This window comes from Lates calcarifer, linkage group LG10 (genome assembly GCF_001640805.2).
Source record: "Lates calcarifer isolate ASB-BC8 linkage group LG10, TLL_Latcal_v3, whole genome shotgun sequence".
Lineage (NCBI taxonomy): Eukaryota > Metazoa > Chordata > Actinopteri > Centropomidae > Lates > Lates calcarifer.
In genome coordinates, this window is record NC_066842.1 from 7,521,857 (window position 1) to 7,535,549 (window position 13,693).

The window sequence follows — 13,693 nt, forward strand, 5'->3', positions numbered from 1 at the left end:
TGTTTGGGCCATTGACTGTTAGGCAATGGTGGGAAATAGCTCAGTATATTTAGTCAAATGCTGTGCTTGAGCACAATTTTGAGGTCGTTTTGCTTGAGTATTTCCATTTTCTGCCACTCTGCAACAGTTCAGGGCTAACTATTTTTTTGATAAATTTACTGGTTAGACTAGCTCTTCCGAGGAGGCTAGAGTCACGCCTCTTTATTTGAGCATGCCAAAATGTTATCTTTTGCCCATTGTAGCTTGCCTATATTTCATATATTTAAATGTTTTTTATCCAGATATTTAACAATTATAGAAAATGTGAGTGTGAATTTTTATGACTGATGCCAAAACAAAATATTATTTGTTGCTGCAGTCACCATGTTAACAACCTTTAGTGATGTAATAGAGTAAGCCTTGTGTTTAATCTGGTGTTATATTTCACATCAATATCAGTCTCTTTAGAGACCAACAAAAATTGCCATAGCTGACTATATTTCAAGTCATCAAGGCGGGGTATTGGGTAAAGTTTTCAACTAGCAATAATCGCGCCTCGGATAAACCTCATAGGCTACGATACTGCCACTGCGCAAAGATACATCACATAACTTACAGAGCAGGGGTCTCTAAGACCTGCACACCCCAGTGTCAGGGTTTTACTGTATATGCACGGGTACAACTGTAAAAGAAACCAGTTAGGTAGGTAGGTGGGACTCATTATTTCAGTGTTTGGGCCATTGACTGTTAGGCAATGGTGGGAAATAGCTCAGTATATTTAGTCAAATGCTGTGCTTGAACACAATTTTGAGGTCGTTTTGCTTGAGTATTTCCATTTTCTGCTACTCTGCAACAGTTCAGGGCTAACTATTTTTTGATGAATTTACTGGTTAGACTAGCTCTTCCGAGGAGGCTAGAGTCACGCCTCTTTATTTGAGCATGCCAAAATGTTATCTTTTGCCCATTGTAGCTTGCCTATATTTCATATATTTAAATGTTTTTTATCCAGATATTTAACAACTATAGAAAATGTGAGTGTGAATTTTTAAGACTAAGAAGCCACAACAAAAAATTATTTATTGCTGCAGTCACCATGTTAATAGCCTTTAATGACCTAATAAATTGAGCCTTGTGTTTAATCTCTTGTTATATTCCACATCAATATCAGTCTCCTTAGAGACCAACAAAAATTGCCATAGCTGACTATATTTCAAGTCATCAAGGCGGGGTATTGGGTAAAGTTTTCAACTAGCAATAATCGCACCTCGGATAAACCTCATAGGCTACGATACTGCCACTGCGCAAAGATACATCACATAACTTACAGAGCAGGGGTCTCTAAGACCTGCACACCCCAGTGTCAGGGTTTTACTGTATATGCACGGGTACAACTGTAAAAGAAACCAGTTAGGTAGGTAGGTGGGACTCATTATTTCAGTGTTTGGGCCATTGACTGTTAGGCAATGGTGGGAAATAGCTCAGTATATTTAGTCAAATGCTGTGCTTGAACACAATTTTGAGGTCGTTTTGCTTGAGTATTTCCATTTTCTGCTACTCTGCAACAGTTCAGGGCTAACTATTTTTTTGATAAATTTACTGGTTAGACTAGCTCTTCCGAGGAGGCTAGAGTCACGCCTCTTTATTTGAGCATGCCAAAATGTTATCTTTTGCCCATTGTAGCTTGCCTATATTTCATATATTTAAATGTTTTTTATCCAGATATTTAACAATTATAGAAAATGTGAGTGTGAATTTTTAAGACTAAGAAGCCACAACAAAAAATTATTTATTGCTGCAGTCACCATGTTAATAGCCTTTAATGACCTAATAAATTGAGCCTTGTGTTTAATCTCTTGTTATATTCCACATCAATATCAGTCTCCTTAGAGACCAACAAAAATTGCCATAGCTGACTATATTTCAAGTCATCAAGGCGGGGTATTGGGTAAAGTTTTCAACTAGCAATAATCGCGCCTCGGATAAACCTCATAGGCTACGATACTGCCACTGCGCAAAGATACATCACATAACTTACAGAGCAGGGGTCTCTAAGACCTGCACACCCCAGTGTCAGGGTTTTACTGTACATGCACGGGTACAACTGTAAAAGAAACCAGTTAGGTAGGTAGGTGGGACTCATTATTTCAGTGTTTGGGCCATTGACTGTTAGGCAATGGTGGGAAATAGCTCAGTATATTTAGTCAAATGCTGTGCTTGAGACACAATTTTGAGGTCGTTTTGCTTGAGTATTTCCATTTTCTGCTACTCTGCAACAGTTCAGGGCTAACTATTTTTTTGATAAATTTACTGGTTAGACTAGCTCTTCCGAGGAGGCTAGAGTCACGCCTCTTTATTTGAGCATGCCAAAATGTTATCTTTTGCCCATTGTAGCTTGCCTATATTTCATATATTTAAATGTTTTTTATCCAGATATTTAACAACTATAGAAAATGTGAGTGTGAATTTTTAAGACTAAGAAGCCACAACAAAAAATCATTTATTGCTGCAGTCACCATGTTAATAGCCTTTAATGACCTAATAAATTGAGCTTTGTGTTTAATCTCTTGTTATATTCCACATCAATATCAGTCTCCTTAGAGACCAACAAAAATTGCCATAGCTGACTATATTTCAAGTCATCAAGGCGGGGTATTGGGTAAAGTTTTCAACTAGCAATAATCGCACCTCGGATAAACCTCATAGGCTACGATACTGCCACTGCGCAAAGATACATCACATAACTTACAGAGCAGGGGTCTCTAAGACCTGCACACCCCAGTGTCAGGGTTTTACTGTATATGCACGGGTACAACTGTAAAAGAAACCAGTTAGGTAGGTAGGTGGGACTCATTATTTCAGTGTTTGGGCCATTGACTGTTAGGCAATGGTGGGAAATAGCTCAGTATATTTAGTCAAATGCTGTGCTTGAGCACAATTTTGAGGTCGTTTTGCTTGAGTATTTCCATTTTCTGCCACTCTGCAACAGTTCAGGGCTAACTATTTTTTTGATAAATTTACTGGTTAGACTAGCTCTTCCGAGGAGGCTAGAGTCACGCCTCTTTATTTGAGCATGCCAAAATGTTATCTTTTGCCCATTGTAGCTTGCCTATATTTCATATATTTAAATGTTTTTTATCCAGATATTTAACAACTATAGAAAATGTGAGTGTGAATTTTTATGACTGATGCCAAAACAAAATATTATTTGTTGCTGCAGTCACCATGTTAACAGCCTTTAGTGATCTAATAGATTAAGCCTTGTGTTTAATCTGTGTTATATTTCACATCAATATCAGTCTCTTTAGAGACCAACAAAAATTGCCATAGCTGACTATATTTCAAGTCATCAAGGCGGGGTATTGGGTAAAGTTTTCAACTAGCAATAATCGCACCTCGGATAAACCTCATAGGCTACGATACTGCCACTGCGCAAAGATACATCACATAACTTACAGAGCAGGGGTCTCTAAGACCTGCACACCCCAGTGTCAGGGTTTTACTGTATCATGCACGGGTACAACTGTAAAAGAAACCAGTTAGGTAGGTAGGTGGGACTCATTATTTCAGTGTTTGGGCCATTGACTGTTAGGCAATGGTGGGAAATAGCTCAGTATATTTAGTCAAATGCTGTGCTTGAACACAATTTTGAGGTCGTTTTGCTTGAGTATTTCCATTTTCTGCTACTCTGCAACAGTTCAGGGCTAACTATTTTTTTGATAAATTTACTGGTTAGACTAGCTCTTCCGAGGAGGCTAGAGTCACGCCTCTTTATTTGAGCATGCCAAAATGTTATCTTTTGCCCATTGTAGCTTGCCTATATTTCATATATTTAAATGTTTTTTATCCAGATATTTAACAACTATAGAAAATGTGAGTGTGAATTTTTAAGACTAAGATGCCACAACAAAAAATCATTTATTGCTGCAGTCACCATGTTAATAGCCTTTAGTGATCTAATAGATTGAGCTTGTGTTTAATCTCTTGTTATATTCACATCAATATCAGTCTCCTTTAGAGACCAACAAAAATTGCCATAGCTGACTATATTTTCAAGTCATCAAGGCAGGGTATTGGGTAAAGTTTTCAACTAGCAATAATCGCGCCTCGGATAAACCTCATAGGCTACGATACTGCCACTGCGCAAAGATACATCACATAACTTACAGAGCAGGGGTCTCTAAGACCTGCACACCCCAGTGTCAGGGTTTTACTGTATATGCACGGGTACAACTGTAAAAGAAACCAGTTAGGTAGGTAGGTGGGACTCATTATTTCAGTGTTTGGGCCATTGACTGTTAGGCAATGGTGGGAAATAGCTCAGTATATTTAGTCAAATGCTGTGCTTGAACACAATTTTGAGGTCGTTTTGCTTAAGTATTTCCATTTTCTGCTACTCTGCAACAGTTCAGGGCTAACTATTTTTTTGATAAATTTACTGGTTAGACTAGCTCTTCCGAGGAGGCTAGAGTCACGCCTCTTTATTTGAGCATGCCAAAATGTTATCTTTTGCCCATTGTAGCTTGCCTATATTTCATATATTTAAATGTTTTTTATCCAGATATTTAACAACTATAGAAAATGTGAGTGTGAATTTTTAAGACTAAGAAGCCACAACAAAAATCATTTATTGCTGCAGTCACCATGTTAATAGCCTTTAATGACCTAATAAATTGAGCTTTGTGTTTAATCTCTTGTTATATTCCACATCAATATCAGTCTCCTTAGAGACCAACAAAAATTGCCATAGCTGACTATATTTTAAATCATCAAGGCAGGGTATTGGGTAAAGTTTTCAACTAGCAATAATCGCGCCTCGGATAAACCTCATAGGCTACGATACTGCCACTGCGCAAAGATACATCACATAACTTACAGAGCAGGGGTCTCTAAGACCTGCACACCCCAGTGTCAGGGTTTTACTGTATATGCACGGGTACAACTGTAAAAGAAACCAGTTAGGTAGGTAGGTGGGACTCATTATTTCAGTGTTTGGGCCATTGACTGTTAGGCAATGGTGGGAAATAGCTCAGTATATTTAGTCAAATGCTGTGCTTGAACACAATTTTGAGGTCGTTTTGCTTAAGTATTTCCATTTTCTGCTACTCTGCAACAGTTCAGGGCTAACTATTTTTTTGATAAATTTACTGGTTAGACTAGCTCTTCCGAGGAGGCTAGAGTCACGCCTCTTTATTTGAGCATGCCAAAATGTTATCTTTTGCCCATTGTAGCTTGCCTATATTTCATATATTTAAATGTTTTTTATCCAGATATTTAACAACTATAGAAAATGTGAGTGTGAATTTTTATGACTGATGCCAAAACAAAATATTATTTGTTGCTGCAGTCACCATGTTAACAACCTTTAGTGATCTAATAGATTAAGCCTTGTGTTTAATCTTGTGTTATATTTCACATCAATATCAGTCTCCTTAGAAACCAACAAAAATTGCCATAGCTGACTATATTTCAAGTCATCAAGGCGGGGTATTGGGTAAAGTTTTCAACTAGCAATAATCACGCCTCGGATAAACCTCATAGGCTACGATACTGCCACTGCGCAAAGATACATCCCATAACTTACAGAGCAGGGGTCTCTAAGACCTGCACACCCCAGTGTCAGGGTTTTACTGTATATGCACAGGTACAACTGTAAAAGAAACCAGTTAGGTAGGTAGGTGGGACTCATTTCAGTCTTTGTGCCATTGACTGTGGTTTGGGCAATGGTGGAAGGTAATGGCATACATTTACTCAAGTACTGCTCTTAGGTGCAATTTTTAAGTACTTGATAATTAAAACCAGTTGGACTATAGTGAGCCTATACTGTAAGCATTGTTTAAGTCATTTAAATGTCACAATGCCTTATAATTGCAGAGAAATAGGTGGGTGGGACTTATTTTTTCAGTGATGAAAGAATATAGTACATTTACCCAAGTACTGCACTTGACTTTAATTTTGAGGTACTTGAACTTTAAAGAAAATATCAGATTGTGATGGCTCAGTGACAAGCTTACATGTAACAATAAGAATAAAGCTAAGTCAATGTCTTTTATTTTAACATCATGTCCGTCTCCTTAGAGACCATCAAAAATTGCACGCCTCTCTATTTTAGCATACCAAAATAACTATTTCCTCTGCTACTCCAGTACAATTCAGAGGTAAATATTGTACTTTTGATGCCATAAAATAATTTTTGATTACTTACATAATGTAGTACACAAGCGTAAGTACATATAGTTACATGTGTGTTAATATACCAGTTTTCTGTACCCACTATTCTCAGCAGTATATTTTATATATTAACACACTTCCGTTGTCATATACAACTTGTATGAATAGGAAAAGCAGATACAGTTTTCGGTCTGCAACTGAGATTAAATCCAACTAAAAGTTTGGGCTTAAACAATATTATGGTTCTAGGTTGTTTTTTTTTTTTAATTAACTGATATTTTTTCTTTGTCTATAACAGCAAGCCTGTAATGTAGTTATACGACACCAGGTTTTACTTTCACAGAGAAATCAGTCTCCTTAGAGACCGTCAAAAATTGCCATTGCCGACTATATTTCAAGTCGTCAAGGCGGGGTATTGGGTAAAGTTTTCAACTAGCAATAATCGCGCCTCGGATAAACCTCATAGGCTACGATACTGCCACTGCGCAAAGCTACCTTTCAGAGTTACAAACAGAGGGGAGTCATTCTGCGACATACGTTGTTTAGTTACGGTGCACTGGCTTCGGTTCAAAACAATTAGACGGTCCTTTTGTTAATATTGAGCATTAGTCCTCGACAACACAACTTTCTTGTTGTAGGTTGTTTTAAGTGTTTTAAGCTTAAATATATTTTAAACTGTCGCCGTGACGCAATGCATTATGGGATCGAACCTCCCACTATCCCATTGTAATGTCAGTCCCAGCATACACTTTCGTTAATCCAAACACATATACTTTTTACTTTTGTACAAAGGTTACCCGGATAAACCACAAATACATTAAATACTTATTTCGTGGGAAACAGTAATGTCGGATGCGAGTAGCGACGATGTACGGCGGCCCATTTGACCGAACGTCTAATCGCGTTTTCCTGTTCGGGAGAGTAAACAAAAGTACTCAGATAAAAAAAACACGTGTTTCAGTGTTGCAACAGAAGACAGTGACTACCCTGTATGTGTACATAAAATATGGTACGCACTCAGCCAATTTTCCTCTGAGAGCAACATTTTAAACAGCCTGGAAAAGTAGTTTCCGCTGACCCTTGCGTCCTCAACAATGCTATGCTACGGAACAACCACCAGATGCCAGCAAAGACAAGGATAATCCTGCTCTCCTTTCCCCGTGAAGGCCCGCTGATGTGAAAAGTGACCGAATATATAGTTCAAAGCCTACTTCAAGGAAAAATAATATTTCACAATCTTCTTAATACTTTGGTATTAAGTATGTTCAGTAAAATGCTTACATAACTTAAACCTTTGGTATTACGGTCAACTGGAACGACTAATCACGTTTGAATGAATAATAAAGACATAAGGATACACCTAAAACTGTGCTTTATTTGAATTTGAGTCTGTTATGTTTTGACGCCATAGCGTGCTCCCTCCATTAAAAAGTGTGAGATTGAACTTTTCTCACCTGCTCCTTTAGTCTGCTGAAGAAGTAAAACTTTCAAGCAGAAAATCATGCTCGGTTTGCAAGTATCACTATAACAGAAATTAATCCAGAAGAGGCGTTCAGGATGATAGACTTCCACCTGTTCACTACCTGTCAGAAAAATGCACAGCAATGATGCTAGCCTGAGGTTGTGTAACAAGCATCAAAAATGGCCACATCTGTGTTGTGTTGATGTTTGTTTCCCTCTTAAATTGTGTTTCCCACACGTTTAAAGTATATTCCACATAGCGCCCCTCTGCAGTTGCGGTCAGGGCAAGGCTGGATTAGCAAATCAGGTGACTGCCCGGGGGCCCCAGACCCCCAGGCACACCAAAAGCCCTAGGTTAACTTCATATTATTTTTTCCATGCCACACAAAAAATAAGGGCAAGGTAGTGTTTGTCCATCATAGAAGTACCGTAAGGCCAGAACCAATGACAATGTCAATCAATATGTCTGACATTTATTTTCTCAATCAACTGTTGATTGTTTGTCTAGAAAATGTCAACAAAAAAGCCCATCATTCCCTAAAGCACCAGTTAACATATTGATTATGTTGTCTGACACCCAAAAACCCGTGTTGAGTTTATTATCATGCAAAATTTGGAAAGCAGAAAGTATTCACATATGAGAAACTGGTAACAGTGAATTTTGAAAAAAGTTCCCCAAGGCCCCAAAGCAGGTTAATTCAGCCATGGGTTAGGGCTTAGGTCAGTGTATGATTAGGTATAGCAGAGATAATTGGTTAGATCTAGGGTGAGGTTTGGTTCAGGATAAGGTAAGGGAAATTGCATTTTGATGGGGAACAGACTTCAATACAAGACCTGATACTAATTGACAGACTCTCTGTTACTTGTGCTATATGCTATTTTTACTTGTGCTATATACCCTATATGTGTGTGTAATAGATTGCCTTCTGTAACATTGCCTTAAACACATGCCATGTTTGCAAAAACCTATTAATTCCAGGACCTGGGCCAGGGACGATTATAGACTGTCAGCTATGGACGCATATGACTTTGAATATTTAATATCCCAGAGAAAGCGTTAAAGAGGCATAAGCTGCACTGTTATTAACGGTGGTGACTCATGGCTTTTGCAAATTATGTTCACCTGTTAAAATGAGTCATATTTCTTATATCTTTCCCCCCTTCATCTTCTCATTTCAATACATGCCACATCTCTAAAGGTTACAGAGACCTATATTTCACAGTTGCAACAGAAAAATAAATAAGACAAAATAAAAACTTAGAATCCTACCCGGATTAACAAGCACAAGTTTCAGTGGAAAGGTAAAGGAATGTACAGAGAACTGATGCAGAAATTTCACCCAAGAGCAGAAGTTTGGGAAACACAACAGTAAATTCTTGGTCATATTTTATCAACAGTTTGGATCGGGGGATTAACTATAACATTTTATTGGAGGTCCTAAGATTATAGGTTGAAAATGAATGTAGTAACCCAGTGATAACAATAGGGGCTAGACCATTCACTGATTTAGAAATAATGAGCTCGAATATATCAGTCGTAAAATCCTCTAAGAGACAGCCACCATGCAAGAGGATGCCAAAATAGAGGGGATGATACTGCACATGTATTTTGATATGCCCTTAGCAATGGTATGCACACTTTGCACACTGTGTGTTTGTGGTATGACACAAACTGTAATTTCACTGTGTGGATATTAGAGACCCTTTTACTTGTTGTGAAGCTTCAGTGGGATAATGCAGGTGCTTTTGGGTGCTCAACAGATAAGCATTGGCGTGCCAGGTGTTAAAGCTGCCTGGGCTGACACATTAGACAGGGATTTGCTCCTGCCAGAATGTCAGGCCAATGAGGCTCATAGAGGTAGGCTTGGATCACTGTCAGGGACAGGTAAGTACGCAGATAAGGGGATTACACCATGTTTGCGCCAAGTAATCTCAAATGAATCCTGCCAGCCTCTGTTTCATCCTCACCTGGAAAGCCCAAATTTCTCCTTTCTCAACCCAAGAAACACATTACATGGACAGAGTTCAATTCACCAAATGATCCTTTTAACCTGGCTTAAAAAGCATCTGAGGATGCATTGGGTTATGGTCATTTAATAACTGTGACAGTAATAATCTCCTCTAATTCTCTGAGGCACCTGATTACTTTTTTGTATTAATACTTTCTCCTTTATCACAAGCTCTGCCCAGTCAAGCGATGTGTTGGGGTTTTGTAATCACCTGAGCCCTGCCGTTAGTGAGGTCTGGTTTGGTGGTCCCTCATCGCAAGGCTTAGACTTTACCTGTTGAAAAAACAGGAGTCTGTGAGAGCAGTTGAAGTCCCTTTGGGCTGTGGCTCTCCCTGCTGGTAGGCAGAGAGATGAAAATAGAGTGTAACAGATGGCTTAGCTGTTTCTGCCATTCAGCACAGGCTGCTGGGCAGCCCACATAATACCATGCCATCCAAAAGGGGCTCAGTGGGCAGCCTATAGTCATCAACACACTGAGAGCTGTTTTCCCCTGAACCATCAATCATAAGACTCAAAAAAGAGACAAAAAATAGCTATCATACTCAGGTCATGATCTAACCTAATACACACAATTTTGAGCAGCTCATAGCAGGTTAAGTAAGACTGTTTTTGGTTGGGGATATGTAAGCTTGCCAGCTAAGTCTGTAGACTGTGCATGTGCCAACTAGGCTGATCCAGCTTAGACCACACAGTGGTGCTTTCTCCATATAATCACACTTTTACAGACCTTGTCAAGGACACACAACCTCTTTGAGTTACTGATCAGTGATTCAATAGGGAATGGATATGTTGCACACTTTGTGTAAATATGTGTGCATGCAAGCAGGTGTGTGTGTGTGTGTGTGTGTGTGTGTGTGTGTATTTGTTTATCCACAAATAAGTGTGGCAGGATGTAGACAGGGCATTGTGTAATCTGGGCGACATCACATCAGCCTGGTTAAGGACATTTATAGATGCTCAGAGTCCCTCTGTTCCCTCTCAGAGTGGGGCCACCTGGACAATACAGGATGAGCCGGGCAAACTGTGATTAGATTGTGTTATGAGCAGAGAGAGGAAAACAATGACATTTTTCTTGGGTAAAGTGACAGCTCAGCCAGTGCAGGGGGACATCTGATAAGAGAAGACAAATGTCGCTCATGGTGCCTTTTAGTTTCCTCCCTAAACTTCAAGGTCAAAGACACAGTGTTTCATTAATATTTTAGTTTCACTCCTCAATGCCACACAGCTATGTGGATGTACAGTATATATATTGTACATATATTCTACATTCAACGTGCATCTTTAAACATCAATATTCAGATATTCTTTCTGTATCTCTGACACACACAAGCACACACACACACATGCTTGCAGACTGTTCACACCAACCCACACACTGCTGACACCCTGCTATTCCCAGCTTGTGGTTATTCCCAGACTGAATCAGAATGGCACCATAAGCCTGTCTGTCCGTTTTATGCCAAACCTGATGTCTCCTTGTCGCACTTGCCTTTGCGGAGGATCTGAGACTCATACAGTAACCATAGCGCAATTGTTCACACGTCCCTCCCTTCTTCTGTAATTACTCGTAAGTCATATTGACAGCTGGAGGCACACTTAGCTTGGTCAGGAAGCTGTTCAAACTAAAGTGTTCTTTACGTTTACACTTGTAAGCACCTCCACCTTTTTCATACCTTTATCATTCACCGCCATGACAGATTCCTTTGTGAACTGCAGATTTGCCACTATAGTACACCTGGCAACTGGTTGTTATAAGAAATAACAAGACTGATAGTACTGACAATACACATGCATATCAAGGGCACAAGGCTGCGACTGTAAGAATGTGCAGAATTATATGACATTTTCCTGATTCTTTACTGAGCATGTGGTTAGATGCTTCTTATGTTGCTTAGTGAGGAATTAATGCATAAAGTCTGCCAGCTTTAATGGAAAATTACCAAACTACCTCCTAAAGTGTAACCCTACTTTAACTCTTATGTGAAATATCTACATATGCCATCTTTTGCAGTAATAGCATTGGTGATGACTTACTGATGATGCTCAGATATGCCTCAGTTTCCTAATGAACTTGCTAATGATGCGTGCCCTCAATAACCATTTACTTATCTCACATACAATTCCTTATTATATTGGACTTATATGCTTATAATTAATTCCAAACTGCATCTACAAAAATGCAAACTATTTACTTAATCACAAAAAAATATTCAAAGATGGCTCAACACCATCTGTACAATACATATAACATATATTGTATAATATATTGTTACTATGCGACTATGAAAAGATATCTGCTTAATGTAACAGAAATGCGAGAAAAGCGCTGCAAAGGGTGGTAACACCTATTTATTAATTGTAGTGTTGGTGTCTCAGGTTTCATTGTGTTTACGGCACACACAGGTAGATATAAAATATATAATAAAAAGTTAATCCTGTTGGCAAACACTTTTCTTTAAGTCCTCCTGTTTAACATTTATGATCAGTATATGAATATTGAATAAATGGCTTGCAACACACTGTAATGTAGTTGGCAGTAGATATAACAACTCCTCCTGTGGGCTCCCATAAATGGAGGCCAGTGTATAAACAGATAGTGAATGGACAATACATAAAACACTTTATATACTGTATATATACATTGTACATTAATAAACATATAAATATGTACTTATTGCCTGTCCTTATTGCCACATTATAGTATGTTATGAACCATTTATTTTATGTTTTTTAAATGCTAAATAGAGGGACTTAAAGGAAAGCGTTACCCCCCTCTTTGTTAATGAGGTTGTTACTTAATGAAGCAATACAAGCTGCCGCCTACAGAGGGCAGTCTCACTACATGACAAACAGACTTAACTATGAACCTGGAATCTGATATGACCACTAGATCATTATAGACAACTGAAATGCTGTACCATAAATTAGGTTGTATAATATGTTGATAGTCAAACATTTTACAGCTTGGACCAGCTAAGGGACACTATATGACAAATGGTGCTGTTTGACACCAGCATGATAACAGATCATCACTATTCAAGCAACATAAAGGCGAGCTGCAGGAAGGTATAGGCACATTGATCAAAATGTCATCGCAGTCAGGCTATCTAGTAGGACAAAGTGAACTTCTATTCCACTTTAGTGAATTTAAAGAGCTGGACTTGGCCTTTCCTGGCTACCAACATCCCCTGGGCTAGCATGTTCCAAGACTCAGCAGCCTCATTACTCTTTAGACAAACAGGTTTGGACATATTGAACTCAGACCCAAAACAACCTGGCTCTACCCCGCCACTTTCCACTATCCCAGCTCTATTTGTGATAGGGGAGTGTTTGTCTCTCTCACTCTATCGCTGGGTGTCTGTTTGCCTGACACTTGTCTGGCTTGGCCTACTTTCTCCTTGATCTCATCAGTCAACGTGAGGACCTGTGAAGGCCATCTCCCCATCTTGCTCTGTGAATCTCTGCCAGCTCTGTGCCTGTGTCAGCAGTTAGGGACTGACTCACACCCACACAGTCTTGAGTCTTCGCTCCAGGGCCCACTGGGCAAAGGCAGCACATCTCCCCAAACAGACAGCCTCATTTGCATGCCCATAAATCACTAACAAACCTGACACCCAGCCACACAACAAGGCATGACACAGAGTCACAAAACTCACAAACTGCCAAATTGCGGCGCTATCTGATATTAGGCTCTAAGGCAAAAATAAGCTATTCATATAACCTCTTGGATGATGATAGAGCCAATCAAGCTTGAGTAGTACTTACACACATATGGCCCATATCTGAAATCAAAGAAACCTTTAGCCTCTTGCTGCATGAATGTGTTAAGAAAAAAAAAAAATCCAAAACATATGGCTTGATTTAAAGGTTGATACTTATTCACATGAATATGAAAGAATGTCACGCTTTCTAAAACTTTGCTAGCTTTAAGAGCTGCAAAATTATACTTCTTGTGATTAACGATTCAGCAGCCAAGGTACAGCGAGCACACCAGTAATTTGTGTTATAATGACTACTAATACAGCTCTTGTAAGGACATAGTCAAATGGGGCTCAGTGAAATATAAATAACTGAGG

At 39.0% G+C, this 13,693-nt stretch overlaps 9 non-coding genes across 9 annotated transcripts; all 9 read right to left on the reverse strand.

The window, feature by feature from the left end:
* Positions 1-438: 438 nt before the first annotated feature.
* On the reverse strand, positions 439-579 carry LOC127142909 (U4 spliceosomal RNA). Its single transcript, XR_007814019.1, has one exon. It is a non-coding gene; the product is annotated as a U4 spliceosomal RNA (small nuclear RNA).
* A 568-nt stretch (positions 580-1,147) lies between these two features.
* Positions 1,148-1,288, reverse strand: LOC127142922 (U4 spliceosomal RNA). Its single transcript, XR_007814032.1, has one exon. It is a non-coding gene; the product is annotated as a U4 spliceosomal RNA (small nuclear RNA).
* A 569-nt stretch (positions 1,289-1,857) lies between these two features.
* On the reverse strand, positions 1,858-1,998 carry LOC127142917 (U4 spliceosomal RNA). The gene has a single exon (XR_007814027.1). It is a non-coding gene; the product is annotated as a U4 spliceosomal RNA (small nuclear RNA).
* Positions 1,999-2,568: 570 nt separating this feature from the next.
* On the reverse strand, positions 2,569-2,709 carry LOC127142924 (U4 spliceosomal RNA). The gene has a single exon (XR_007814034.1). It is a non-coding gene; the product is annotated as a U4 spliceosomal RNA (small nuclear RNA).
* A 566-nt stretch (positions 2,710-3,275) lies between these two features.
* LOC127142919 (U4 spliceosomal RNA) lies at positions 3,276-3,416 on the reverse strand. Its single transcript, XR_007814029.1, has one exon. It is a non-coding gene; the product is annotated as a U4 spliceosomal RNA (small nuclear RNA).
* A 568-nt stretch (positions 3,417-3,984) lies between these two features.
* Positions 3,985-4,127, reverse strand: LOC127142928 (U4 spliceosomal RNA). The gene has a single exon (XR_007814038.1). It is a non-coding gene; the product is annotated as a U4 spliceosomal RNA (small nuclear RNA).
* Positions 4,128-4,695: 568 nt separating this feature from the next.
* LOC127142926 (U4 spliceosomal RNA) lies at positions 4,696-4,836 on the reverse strand. The gene has a single exon (XR_007814036.1). It is a non-coding gene; the product is annotated as a U4 spliceosomal RNA (small nuclear RNA).
* A 567-nt stretch (positions 4,837-5,403) lies between these two features.
* On the reverse strand, positions 5,404-5,544 carry LOC127142927 (U4 spliceosomal RNA). The gene has a single exon (XR_007814037.1). It is a non-coding gene; the product is annotated as a U4 spliceosomal RNA (small nuclear RNA).
* Positions 5,545-6,499: 955 nt separating this feature from the next.
* On the reverse strand, positions 6,500-6,640 carry LOC127142923 (U4 spliceosomal RNA). The gene has a single exon (XR_007814033.1). It is a non-coding gene; the product is annotated as a U4 spliceosomal RNA (small nuclear RNA).
* Positions 6,641-13,693: the final 7,053 nt, after the last annotated feature.